This window comes from Mirounga angustirostris, unplaced genomic scaffold, assembly GCF_029215605.1.
Source record: "Mirounga angustirostris isolate CCGP_5_RB_7025 unplaced genomic scaffold, mMirAng1.0.hap1 SCAF_2, whole genome shotgun sequence".
In the NCBI taxonomy this organism is placed as follows: Eukaryota; Metazoa; Chordata; class Mammalia; order Carnivora; family Phocidae; genus Mirounga; species Mirounga angustirostris.
In genome coordinates, this window is record NW_026991710.1 from 96,522,619 (window position 1) to 96,537,875 (window position 15,257).

The window sequence follows — 15,257 nt, forward strand, 5'->3', positions numbered from 1 at the left end:
CTGAAAAAGTATATGCATTATTTTCAATTTCTTGAAATCAGATATAAGAAAAAAAGACTTTTTATATGAATGGCTGATGCTTACAGTAGATATAAGCCAAAATAAACATACTCAGAGTTTTACATTTTTTATGACATTGTGGAACATCTGAAACCTATACTGGATGAGTAATTCAATGAAGATTGAGATTCTACTTCATGTTTATGACCCATTTAGTCTGAATAGAAAATAGCCAACTGTCTAAATCATTACCCCAAAATTTACATGCTTAATACTATCTTAGTGTACAGCAAATTAGAGTGAACAACTCCTTTTACTCCAAAATAGCAAACAATTATGTGCCTTTGAAAATACTGAGAAAGGAGCATCTGGGTGGCTCAGTTGGTTAGGCATCTGCTTCGGCTCAGGTCATTATCTCAGTGTCCTGGGATCTGTCTTGAATCTGGTGGTTATGGAGCTCCCTGCTCAGCAGGGAGCCTGCTTCCCTCTGTCCTTCCCCTCTGCTCATGCTCTCTTTCACTCTTGTGCTCTCTAATAAAATCATTTTTTTATTTTTTTTTCTAAGATTTTATTTATTTATTTGACAGAGAGAGACACAGCGAAAGAGGGAATACAAGCAGGGGGAATGGGAGAGGGAGAAGCAGGCTTCCTGCGGAGCAGGGAGCCCGATGCGGGGCTTGATCCCAGGACCCTGGGATCATGACCTGAGCCGAAGGCAGATGCTTAATGACTGAGCCACCCAGGCGCCCCAAAAATCATTTTTTAAAATGCTGAGAAAATTTTAACAATTCTTTTTATTTAAATGTAAATAGTTATTAAAGAACCTTTCATAGACCTTCTGTTCTTGAATTTTATAATTTAAGAAATGTGTATCTACATATATACTAGAAAGAAATCCCATTCCCTAGAGTTTATATCTATCATATCCTAAATCAAATTATTGATAAAGTACAAATTTAATAATTGTTGCAACTTTCCTTATGTTTTTAGGAGTACTGATACAGAGTAAATGCCTAATTTCTTGTTTTGCTTGATTTAATGAACATTCCAAATACAAAAGCAGGTCAAGATCTCATTTTAGGTAGAGGTAGATAACTAAATATCAATGCACAAACAAATGTAAGTATTAGGGGATTACCATCTGGCGACAGGAAGATAAGGTGGGCAAAGGTTCACAGAGTAGTTGTGTAGAGTCAAGATACATGGAAGGAAAACCGTTAAGAACAGTAATGTATTTTATATCATAAATCTGTTACTTCTTCTGTGTTCTACTACACTATCCTTCCATTAGGACCTCAGACGTTCAGTAAAAATCTACTCTAAGAATATTCATGTTATCAGTGGCATAGTGACAAACAATAAGAGTTGGAACAGGGAAGAACATTTAGGCTGTGAGAGTGTTATTGAAAAATAAATAAAACTTGGGGGAGGAGCAAGATGGCAGAGGAGTAGGAGACCTAAATTTCATCTGGTCCCAGGAATTCAGCTAGGTAGGGATCAAACCATTCTGAACACCTACGAAATCAACAGGAGAGCAAAGAAAAGAGAAGCAGCAACTCTCTGAACAGAGAAGCAACCACTTTCTGGAAGGTAGGACTTGCGGAGAAGTGAATCCGAGGCGATATCCAGGAGGATAGACAGCGGGGGAGGGAGCCTCTGTCAGCGGCTACAGGAGAGCAGCGGAGCACAAAATTAGAATTTTAGAAGTCTGCTCTGCAGAGGGACGTCGCTCCAGTGGCTAAGCAGGGGGTGGAACCCTTGCTGGGACAGTGTGGTCTCAGGACCCTCAGGGTCACAGGAAGACCGGGGGTGCCAGAGTGTGGCAGGGTTCCCAGGTATTGGAGCAGGGAAGGTGGCTGCAGAGACAGAGCCAAGGAGTGGGCTCTCAGCTCGGGGTTGCCATAAACCGTGATCCATGGCACAGTCGGGCCACTGCTCTTCCAGCAGGGACCCAACAAGCAGCAGATCCAGGGAGACTCCCCTTCCTTCCCTGGGAGGAGCGGCACGGGAGCTCACCGCAGGGATCTTCTGGGTTTGGAGACACCACATGGGGTCATGGGCCAGAGGTAGAAATTCTTGGTCAGCTGGGAGAAGGAGCGAGTAGGGTGGCAGAGGAGTAGGGGACCCTATTTCAGCTGGTCCCTGGAATTGAGCTGGATATCTACCAGACCACTCTGAGCACCCACGAAACCAGCCTGAGATGTAAGAAGATCTGGATCTCTACAAGCAGAATATCGCAGGCGGTTGGTTTTGAAGCGGGGAGCCCTGATTCTGCAGGCAGATATTGGAGGATAAACGGCAGCGGGAGGGAGCCTGGCCGTGGGGATCCTACACCGCCAGTGAGTGACAGCCTTGCGCGCTGCAGACAGGGCACAGACTCGCAGACCGGTAGCCGTGGGGAAAGGACTTTAGGGCAGCCCCTGGGTGGGAAGCCTGGAGCAGCGGGGGTCACGCCTGCGAACTGGGAGCGGCTGGCGGTTTTAGAAGCACAAAGGGCAGAGACGTGCCCCGACCTGGAGGCAGGACTGGGAGCGCTGCGGAGGGGCACACAACCCAGGACGCTGCAGTTTATAGCAGCACATACAGAAATAGAGACAGTGTGGCCTGGAGAGCTCACTGAAGAACAGACTGAAGTCTCTCTGCTCTGAGGCAGAGGGTTGGAAATGGTCTCTTCTGCTCTGACTCGTGGAAGAGACGCGGAAAGCCGCCAGGGAAAGGTGCCAGAGAACAAAAGCCCCAAAGACTGATTCCCACTAAGCCCATCCCCTGCCACAGGGATGCAGGGCAACTCTGCCCAAACAGGGTTGCCTGAGTAACAGCGCAGCAGACCCCTCCCGCAGAAGACAGGCTGGGAAAACAAGAGGCCAGCAACCCTAAGGTCCCAAGAAAACAGGTGCATCTTGTTTGGGTTCTGGTCAATAATTTGGACTCTATACATTCCCTCAAACACCCATCAACAGAATGACTAGGAGGAGGAGCACCCAAAATAGAAAAGACTCAGAGATTATGACTTCTGCTGCAGATTTACAAATGGATGCAGATATAACCAAGATGTCAGAGATGGAATTCAGGCTAGCAATTGTGAAGACAATGGCTAGAATGGAGAAATCAATTAATGGCAACATAGAGTCTCTAAGGGCAGAAATAAAAGGTGAATTGGCAGAACTTAAAAATACTATCAATGAGATCCAATCCAATCTAGATAATCTAACAGCTAGGGTAACTGAGGCAGAAGAAAGAATAAGCGACCTGGAAGACAATATAATAGATAAAAAGGGAAAAGAGGAGGCCGGGGAAAAACAACTCAGAATCCATGAAAATAGAATCAGAGAAATAAGTGACACCATGAAGTGTTCCAATGTCAGAATAATTGGAATCCCAGAGGGAGTGGAGAGAGAGAGAGGACTAGAAGATGTATTTGAGCAAATCTTAGCTGAGAACTTCCCTAATCTGGGGAATGAACAAACATTCGCATCCTAGAGGCACAGAGGACCCCTCCCAAGATCAAGGAAAACAGGCCAACACCCCGGCATGTGATAGTAAAACTTACAAATCTTAGAACCAAGGAAACCCATCTTAAGGGCAGTTAGGGAGAAGAGATTCCTTATGTACAGAGGGAGGAACATCAGAATAATGTCAGACCTATCCACAGAGACCTAGCCAGCCAGAAGGGCCTGGCAAGACATATTCAGGGTACTAAATGAGAAGAACATGCAGCCAAGAATACTTTATCCAGCAAGGCTGTCATTGAGAATGGATGGAGAGATGCAGAGCTTCCATGACCGGCAGAAACTGAAAGAATAAGTGACCACTAAGCCGGCCCTGCAAGAAATATTACGGGGGGGGGGGGGGGTCTATAAAAGGAGAAAGCCCCCAAGAATGATCTACAACAGAAATTTACAGGGACAATCTATAAAAACAACGTGTTCACAGGCAACATGATGACAATTAATTCATATCTTTCAATAATCACTCTCAACGTTAATGGCCTAAATGCTCCCATAAAATGGCACAGGGTTGCAGACTGGATAAAATTCAGGACCCATCCATATTCTGCCTACAAGAGACTCATTTTGAAACTAAAGATGCATCCAGACTGAAAGTGAAGGGATGGAGATCCATCTTCCATGCCAGCAGACCTCAAAAGAAAGCTGGGGTAGCAATTCTTATATCAGACAAATTAGATTTTAAACTAAAGTCTGTAATAAGAGACACAGAAGGACACTATATCATTCTTAAAGGGTCTTTCCAACAAGAAGATCTAACAATTGTAAATATCTATGCCTCCAACATGGGAGCAACCATCTACATAAGCCAACTGTTAACCAAAAAGAGAGTCATACTGATAATAATACAGTAATTGTAGGAGACCTCAATACAACATTCTCAGCAATGGACAGATCATCTAAGCAGAAAATCAACAAGAGCTTTGAATGATACATTGGACCAGATGGACCTCATAGATATTTACAGAACATTCCACCCTAAAACAACAGAATACTCATTCTTCTCGAGCGTGCATGGAACTTTCTCCAGAATAGACCACATACTGGGTCACAAATCAGGTCTCAACTGATATCAAAAGATTGAGATTATTCCCTGCATATCCTCAGACCACAGTGCTTTAAAACTGGAACTCAAACACAAGAAAAAATTTGGCAGAAATTCAAACACTTGGAAGCTAAAGACCACTCTGCTCAAGAATGTTTGGGCCAACCAGGAAATCAAAGAAGAACTGAAACAATTCATGGAAATCAATGAGAACAAAAACACATCAGTCCAAAACCTATGGGATACTGTAAAGGTGGTCCTAAGGGAGAAATACATAGCCATCCAAGCCTCACTCAAAAAAATAGAAAAATACCGAATCCACCAACTATCTCTACACCTTAAAGAACTAGAGAAAAAGCAACAATGTCTAAGCCATGCATTAGGAGAGAATTAAAATTAAAGCACAGATCAATGAATTAGAAACCAGAAACAGATCAGATCAATGAAACTAGAAGTTGGTTCTTTGAAAGAATTAATAAGATCGATAAACCACTGGCCAGACTTATCCAAAAGAAAAGAGAAAGGACCCAAATTAATAAAATTATGAATGAAAGAGGAGAGATCACGACTAACACCAAGGAAATAGAAACAATTTTTAGAAATTATTATCAACAACTATATACCAATAAAATGAGCAATCTGGATGAAATGGAGGTCTTCCTATAAATCTATAAGCTGCCAAACTGAAACAGGAAGAAATTGACAACCTGAATAGGCCAATAACCAGTAATGAGATTGAAGCAGTGATCAAAAATCTCCCCAAAAACAAGAGTCCAGGGCCTGATGGATTCACTGGGGAATTCTACCAAACATTCAAAGAAGAAATAATACCTATTCTACTGAAGCTGTTTCAAAATATAGAAAACAGAAGGAAAACTTCCAAACTCATTCTATGATGCCAGCATTACCTTAATCCCTAAACCAGGCAAAGACCCCATCAAAAAGGAGAATTTCAGACCGATATCCCTGATGAATATGGATTCCAAAATCCTCAACAAAATCCTAGCTAATAGGATCCAACAATACATTAAAAGGATCATCCACCACGACGAAGTGGGATTTATCCCCAGGATGCAAGGGTGGTTCAACATTCTCAAATCAATCAATATGATAGAACACATTAATAAGAGGAAGGAGAAGAACCATATCGTCCTCTCAATTGATGCAGAAAAAGCATTCGACAAAATACAATATCCTTTCCTGATTAAAACTCTTCAGAGTATAGGGATAGAGGGAACATTCCTCAAGTTCATAAAATCCATCTATGAAAAACCCACAGTGAATATCATCCTCAATGGGGAAAAGCTGAGAGCCTTTCCCTTAAGATCAGGAACACATCAAGGATGCCCACTCTCACCACTATTGTTCAACATAGTACTAGAAGTCCTAGCAACAGCAATCAGACAATAAAAAGAAATAAAAGGTATTCAAATTAGCAAAGAAGAAGTCAAACTCTGTCTTTTTGCAGATGCCATGATACTTTATGTGGAAAACCCAAAAGACTCCACCCCCAAATTACTAGAACTCATCCAGCAATTCAGTAATGTGGCAGGATACAAAATCAATGCACAGAAATCAGTTGCTTTCTTATACACTAACAACACAACTGTAGAAAGAGAAATTAGAGAAACAATTCCATTTACAATAGCACCAAAAAACATAAGATACCTCGGAATAAACCTAACCAAAGAGGTAAAGGATCTATACTCTAGGAACTACAAAACACTCATGAAAGAAATTGAAGACGACACAAAAAGATGGAAGAATATTCCATGCTCATGGATTGGAAGAATAAACATTGTTAAAATGTCTATGCTACCCAGAGCAAACAATACCTTCAATGCCATCCTGATCAAAATTCCAATGACATTTTTCAAAGTGCTGGAACAAACAATCCTAAAGTTTGTATGGAATCAGAAAAGACCCTGAATCACCAAGGAAATGTTGAAAAAGAAAAACAAAGCTGGGGGCATCACACTGCCCAATTTCAAGCTATATTGCACAGCTGTGATCACCAAGACAGCATGGTACTGGCACAAAAACAGACATATAGACCAATGGAACAGAATAGAGAACCCAGATAGGGACCCTTAACTCTATGATCAAATAATCTTTGACAAAGCAAGAAAAAACATGCAATGGAAAAAAGAGAGTCTCTTCAATAAATGGTGCTGGGAAAATTGGACAGCCACATGCAGAAGAATGAAACTCGACCATTCTCTAACACCATTCACAAAGATAAACTCAAAGTGGATGAAAGACCTCAATGTGAGACAGGAATCCATCAAAATCCTAGAGGAGAACATAGGCAGTAACCTCTCTGACATCGCCCACAGCAACTTCTTTCAAGATACAACTCCAAAGGCTAGTGAGACAAAAGCAAAAATGAACTTTTGGGACTTCATCAAGATAAAAAGCTTCTGCACAGCAAAGGAAACAGTCAACAAAACAAAGAGGCAACCCACAGAATGGGAGAAGATATTTTCAAATGACACTACAAATAAAGGCCTGGTATCCAAGATCTATAAAGAACTTCTCAAACTCAACACCCAAAAAACAAATAATCAATTCAAAAAGTGGGCAGAAGACAGGAAAAGACATTTCTCTGAAGAAGACATACAAATGGCTAACAGACACATGAAAAAATATTCATCATCATTAGCCATCAGGGAAATCAAAATCAAAATCACATTGAGATACCACATTACACCAGTTAGAATAGCAAAAATGGACAGGGAAAGAAACAACAAATGTTGGCGATGTTGTGGATAAAGGGGAACCCTCTTACACTGTTGGTGGGAATGCAAGTTGGTACAGCCACTTTGGAAAAAAGTGTGGAGGTGCATCAAAAATTTAAAAATAGAGCTACCCTATGACCCAGCAATTGCACTACTGGGTATTTACCCCAAAGACATAGATGTAGTGAAAAGAAGGGCCATATGCACCCCAATGTTCATAGCAGCAATGTCTGCAATAGCCAAACTGTGGAAAGAGCTGAGATGCCCTTCAACAGACGAATGGATAAAGAAGATGTGGTCCATATATACAATGGAATATTTCTCAACCATCAGAAAGGATGAATACCCAACTTTTACATCAACATGGATGGGACTGGAGGAGATTATGCTAAGTGAAATAAGCCAAGCAGAGAAAGTCAATTATCATATGGTTTCACTTATTTGTGGAACATAAGGAATAGCATGGAGGACATTAGGAGAAGGAAGGGAAAAATGAGGGGGGTGGGAATTGGAGGGAGAGATGAACCATGAGAGACTATGGACTCTGAGAAACAAACAGGGTTTTAGAGGGGAGAGGGGAGGGGAGATTCGTTAGCCTGGTGATGGGTATTAATGAGGGCAGGTACTGCATGGAGCACTGGGTGTTATATGAAAACAATGGATCGTGGATCACATCAGAAACTAATGATGTATTGTATGGTGACTAACATAATAAAATTAAAAAAAAAAAAAATGCTTGGCCACAGGCCGGTTGAGCACCGAGTGTGGCCAGAGACTGGGGAGATGGGAGTGATTGACTGCTTTTCTCTGGGGGCTCACTAAGGAGTGGGGCCCTGAGTTCTCAGCTCCTCCAGGGCAGAGATTGGGAGGCCACCATTTTCATTCTCCTCCTCCAAAGCTGTACAGAAAGCTTGTAGGGAACAAAAGCTCCCGAGAGCAAACCCGAACAGATTACTTAGCCCCGACCAAGCAAAGGCAGGGCAATTCTGCCTCCATCAAATATATTTGAGAGACATGGCAACAGGCCCCTCCCCCTGAAGATCAGCAAGAACAGCCAGCCAAGACCAAGTTTACCGATAAACGAGAATGGCAGAACTCCAGCACTAGGAGAACACTGCACATAGAATTCATGGCTTTTTTCCCATGATTCTTTACTCTTTCAAAGTAAATTTTATTTTTTTAATTTTTTTCCCTTTATCAACCAACAGCAATCCCTTTTTTAAAAAATATTTTTTATTTTTCATTTTTAGAGTCATATTCTATCCCTTCATAGTAGTTAACCATATATAAGTTGTTCTCTCTTTAAAATTTTGGGATACAGGGGCGCCTGGGTGGCTCAGTCGTTAAGCATCTGCCTTTGGCTCAGGTCATGATCCCAGGGTCCTGGGATCGAGCCCCACATCGGGCTCCCTGCTCGGCGGGAAGCCTGCTTCTCCCTCTCCCACTCCCGCTGCTTGTGTTCCCTCTCTCGCTGTATCTCTGTCAAATAAATAAAAAATCTTAAAAAAAAATTGGGGGATACAGTTTCTTCTAACAGACCAAAATATACCCTAAATCTCTAGTGTATGGCTTTGTTCTAGTCACCTGCCTGATCACATTCTCTCCCCCTTTTTTTTTTAACCCTTTCTTTTTTCAACCAACTTATCAATTCCTTTTATAAAATCTTTTATAATTTCCATCTTTACAGTCATATTCCATCCCTTCATGGTTTTTCCCTTATTTGTGTATATATATAAGTTTTTCTTTCTTTAAAATTATTGGAGTCAGTTTCTTCTAAGAGACCAAAATATGCCCAAAATCTAATGTGTGGCAGTGTTCTATTCACCAGTCTGATCATATTTGATCATATCCTTTTTTTTTGTTTTTATCTTTTTCTTTTTCTCTTTCATTCCCTTTATTTTCCCCCACTTTCAGGTCTCTTCTGATTTGTTTAGTGTGTATTTTTCTGGGATAATTGTTACCCTGTTAGCATTTGTTCTCTCATTCATCTGTTGTCCTCTGGACAAAATGACAAGACGGAAAAAAAATCACCTCAAAAAAAAGAACAAGAGACAGTACCGACTGCCAGGGAACTAATCAGTAAGGACATTAGTAAGATGTTGAAACTAGAATTCAGAATGATGATTTTAAAGATACTAGCTGGGCTTGAAAAAAGCATGGAAATTATTAGAGAAACTCTTTCAGGAGAAATAAAAACTAAAATCTAACCAAGTTGAAATCAAAAAGGCTATTAATGAGGTGCAATAAAAAATGGAGGCTCTAAATGCTACGATAAATGAGGCAGAAGAGAGAAATAGTGATATAGAAGATCAAATAATGGAAAATAAAGAAGCTGAGAAAAAGAGAGATAAACAACTACTGGATCACGAGAGCAGATTTTGAGAGATAAGTGATACCATAAGATGAAAAAATATTAGAATAATTGGGATCCCAGAAGAAGAAGAGAGAGAGAGGGGGGTAGAGGGTCTACTGGAGCAAATTATAGCAGAGAACTTCCCTAATTTGGGGAAGGAAATAGGCATCAAAATCCAGGTGGCACAGAGAACCCCTCCTCAAAATAAATGAAAATAGGTCAACACCCTGACATCTAATAGTAAAACTTGCGAGTCTCAGAGACAAAGAGAAAATCCTGAAAGCTGCTCGGGAGAAGAGATCTGTAAACTACAATGGTAGAAACATTAGATTGGCAACAGACAGACCTATCCACAGAGACCTGGCAGGCCAGGAATGACTGGCATGATATATCCAGAGCACTAAACAAGAAAAATATGCAGCCAAGAATACTATATCCAGCTAGGCTCTCATTGAAAATAGAAGGAGAAATAAAAAGCTTCCAGGACAAACAAAAACTAAAGGAATTTGCAAACACAAAACCAGCCCTACAAGAAATATTGAAAGGGGTCCTCTAAGCAAAGAGAGAGCCTAAAAGGAACATAGACCAGAAAGGAACACAGACAATATACAGTAACAGTCACCTTACAAGCAATACAATGGCACTAAATTCATATCTTTCAATAGTTACCCTGAATTTAAATGGGCTAAATGCCCCAATCAAAAGACACATGCAATCAGATTGGATAAAAAAGAAGACTCATCGATATGCTGTCTGCAAGAGACTCATTTTCGACCCAAAGACACCTCCAGATTGAAAGTGAGGGGGTGGAAAACTATTTACCATGCTAATGGACACCAAAAGAAAGCTGGGGTGGCAATCCTTATATCAGACAAATTAGATTTTAAACCAAAGACTATAATAGATGAGGAAGGACACTATACCCTACTTAAAGGGTCTATTCAACAAGAAGATCTAACAATTGTAAATATCTATGTCCCTAACATGGGAGTAGTCAATTATTTAAGCCAATTACTAACAAAAGCAAAGAAACACATTGACAACAATACAATAATAGTGGGGAACTTTAACATCCCCCTCACTGAAATGGAGAGATCATCTAAGCAAAAGATCAACAAGGAAATTAAGACTTTAAATGACACACTGGACCAAATGGACTTCACAGACATATTCAGAACATTCCATCCCAAAGCAACAATACACATTCTTCTCTAGTGCCCATGGAACATTCTCCAGAATAGATCACATCCTAGGTCACAAATCAGGTCTCAACCAGTACCAAAAGACTGGGATCATTCCCTGCATATTTTCAGACCATAATGCTTTGCAACTAGAACTCAATCACAAGAGTAAAGTTGGAAAGAACTCATATACATGGAGGCTAATGAGCATCCTACTAAAGAATGAAAGGGTCAACCAAGAAATTAAAGATTTTTTAAAAATCATGGAAAACAATGAAAATGAAAACAGAAGTGTTCAAAATCTTTGGGATACAGCAAAAGCAGTCGTAACAGGAAAGTATATAGCAACACAAGCCTTTCTCAAGAAACAAGAAAGGCCTCAAATACACAACCTAATCCTACACCTAAAGGAGCTGGAGAAAGAACAGCAAATAAAGCCTAAACCCAGCAGGAGAAGAGAAATAATAGAGATCAGAGCAGAAATCAATGGATTAGAAACCAAAAAAACAATAGGACAGATCAATGAAACTAGGAGCTGGTTCTTTGAAAGAATTAACAAGATTGATAAACCCCTGGCCAGAATTATCAAAAAGAAAAGAGAAATGACCCAAATAAATAAAATCATGACTGAAAGAGGAGAGATCACAACCAACACCAAAGAAATACAAACAATTATAAGAACATATTATGAGCAGCTATATGCCAGCAAATTAGATAACCTGGGAGAAATGGATGCATTCCTAGAGATGTATCAACTACCAAAACTGAACCAGGAAGTAATAGAAAACCTGAACAGACCTATAACCATTAAGGAAATTGAAGCAATCATCAAAAATCTCCCAAAAAGCAAAAGCCCAAGGCCAGATGGCTTCCCAGGGGAATTCTACCAAACATTTAAAGAAGAATTAATACCTATTCTTCTGAAACTGTTCCAAAAAATAGAAATGGAAAGAAAACATCCAAACTCATTTTATGAGGCCACAATTACCTTGACCCCTAAACCAGACAAGACCCCATCAAAAAGGAGAATTACAGACCAATATCCTTGATGAACATGGATGCAAAAATTCTCAAACTACTAGCCAATAGGATCCAACAGTAAATGAAAAGGATTATTCACCACGACCAAGTGGGATTTATTCCTGGGCTGCAAGTCTGGTTCAACATCTGCAAATCAATGTGATACAATACATTAATAAAAGAAAGAACAAGAACCATACGATCCTCTCAATAGATGCAGAAAAAGCATTTTATAAACTATAGCATCCTTCCTTGATCAAAATCTTCAGAGTATAGGGATAGAGGGTACATACCTCAATATCATAAAAGCCATCTATGAAAAACCCACAGTGAATATCATTCTCAATGGGGAAAAACTGAGAGCTTTCCCCCTAAGGTCAGGAACGCGGCAGGGATGTCCACTATCACCACTGCTATTCAAGAGAGTATTAGAAGTCCTAGCCACAGCAATCAGACAACAAAAATAAAAGGCATCCGAATCAACAAAGAAGGAGTCAAATTCTCACTCTTTGCAGATGATCTGATACTTTATGCAGAAAACCCAAAAGACTCCACTCCAAAACTACCAGAACTCATACAGGAATTCAGTAGAGTGGCAGGATATAAAATCAATGCACAGAAATCAGTGGCATTCCTGTCACCAACAAGACAGAAGAAAGAGAAATTAAGGAGTCAATCCCATTTACAATTGCACCCAAAACCATAAGACACCTAGGAATAAATCCAACCAAAGAGGCAAAGAATCTGTACCCAGACAAATATAAAATACTCATGAAAGAAATTGAGGAAAACATAAAGAAATGGATAAACGTTCCATGCTCATGGATTGAAAGAACAGATATTGTGAAGATGTCAATGCTACCTAGAGCAATCTACACATTTAATGCAATCCCTATCAAAATACCATCAACTTTTTTCAAGGAAATGGAACAAATAATCCTAAAATTTGTATGGAACCAGAAAAGACCCCACATAGCCAGAGGAATGTTGAAAAAGAAAAGCAAAACTGGTGGCATCATAATTCTGGACTTCAAGCTCTATTACAAAGCTGTCATCATCAAGACAGTATGGTACTGGCAAAGAAACAGACACATCGATCAATGGAACAGAATAGGGAGCCCAGAAATGGACCCTCAACTCTATGGTCAACTTATCTTCAACAAAGCAGGAAAGAATGTCCAATGGCAAAAAGACAGTCTCTTCAACAAATGGTGTTGGGAAAATTGGACAGCCACATGCAGAAGAATGAAACTGGACCATTTCCTTACACCACACACAAAAATAGACTCCAAATGGTTGAAAGACCTCAATGTGAGACAGGAGTCCATCAAAATTCTAGAGGAGAACACAGGCAGCAAACTCTTCGACCTCAGCTGCAACAACTTCTTCCTAGAAACATTGCCAAAGGCAAGGGAAGCAAGGGCCATAATGAACTATTGGGACTTCATCAAGATAAAAAAGGTTTTGCACAGCAAAAGAAACAGTCAACAAACCCAAAAGACAATCGACAGAATGGGAGAAGATATTTGCAAATGACCTATCAGATAAAGGGCTAGTATCCAAAACCTATAAAGAACTTATCAAACTCAACACCCAAAGAACAAAGAATCCAATCAAGAAATGGGCAGAAGACATGAACAGACACTTTTCCAAAGAAGATATCCAAATGGCCAACAGACACATGAAAAAGTGCTCAACATCACTCGGCCTCAGGGAAATCCAAATCAAAACCTCAATGAGATACCACCTCATACCAGTCAGAATGACTAAAATTAACAAGTCAGGAAATGACAGATGTTGGCGGGGATGTGGAGAAAGGGGAACCCTCCTACACTGTTGGTGGGAATTCAAGCTGGTGCAGCCACTCTGGAAAACAGTATGGAGGTTCTTCAAAAAGTTGAAAATAGAACTACCCTATGACCCAGCAATTGCACTACTGGGTATCTACCATAAGATACAAATGTAGTGATCCGAAGGGGCACCTGTAATGTTTATAGCAGCAATGTCCACAATAGTCAAACTATGGAAAGAGCCTAGATGTCCATCAATAGATGAATGGATAAAGAAGATGTGGTATATACATACAATGGAATATTATTCAGCCTTCAAAAAAAAAATGATTTCTTGCCATTTGCAAGGACGTGGATGGAACTAGAGGGTAGTATGCTAAGCAAAATAAGTCAATCAGAGAAAGACAATTATCATATGATCTCACTGATATGAAGAATTTTAGTAACAAGACAGAAAATCATAGGGGAAAGGAGGAAAAGATGAAACAAGATGAAGCCAGAGAGGGAGACAAACCATAGGAGACTCTTAATCTCAGGAAACAAACTGAGGGTTGCTGGAGTGGAGGGGGATGGGAGGGATGGGGTGGTCTGGTGATGGCCATTGGGGAAGGTATGTGCTATGGTGAGCACTGTGAATTGTTTAAGACTGATGAATCACAGATCTGTACCCCTGAAACAAATACAGTATATGTTAACAAAAAAATATAATAAAAATATTTGCAAAAGACTTACCTGATAAAGAACAGTTATTCAAATATACAAGGAACATTTATTACTCAACAGTAAGAAAACCACCAATCTGCTTTTATAATAGAAGACCTGAACAGCTTTCTCAGCAAAGAAGACATAAGATAGCACATAAGCACATGAAATAATGTTAAACATTTTATATCATTATGGAAATACAAATTAACACAACATCTAGATTCTACTTACCTATTAGAATTGCCAAACACTGTGACACTGATAACACAAAATGCTGACGAGAGTATGAAGCAACAGAAGCTCTACATGTTGCTGATAGGAATGCAAAATAGTGCAGCCAATTACAGTTTAGCAGTTTCTGAGAGAACTAAACATATGCTTACCATATGATTCAGAAATTTCACACCTTAGTATTTACTCAAAGGAACTGAAAATTTATGTCCACACAAAAACCTGCACATGAATGTTTATGGCAGCTTTATTCATAATTGCCAAATCTTTGAAGAAACAAAAATGCTCTTCAGTAGGTTCATGGATAAATAAATTTTGGTGCATTCAGACAATGGGATATTATTCAGCACTAAATAAAAATGAACTATCAATCCATGAATAGACATGGAGAAACCTTAAATGCAAGTGAAACTTCAATGTATTATAGGATTCTGAATAGATAACATTCTGGAAAAAGCACAACTATGGAGACAGTAAAAGAATTAGTGGTTGTCAGGGGTAGCAGGAAGATAAGAATGAATGGGTGGAATACAGAAGATTTCTAGGGTAGTGAAAATACTCTATGACACTATAGTAGTAAATAATAGTAAATAACAGGTCATTATACATTTGTCAAAACTAGAATGTACACCCCAAGAGTGAATCCTAATGTAAACATCGACTTCATTGATAATGATGTGTCCACCCA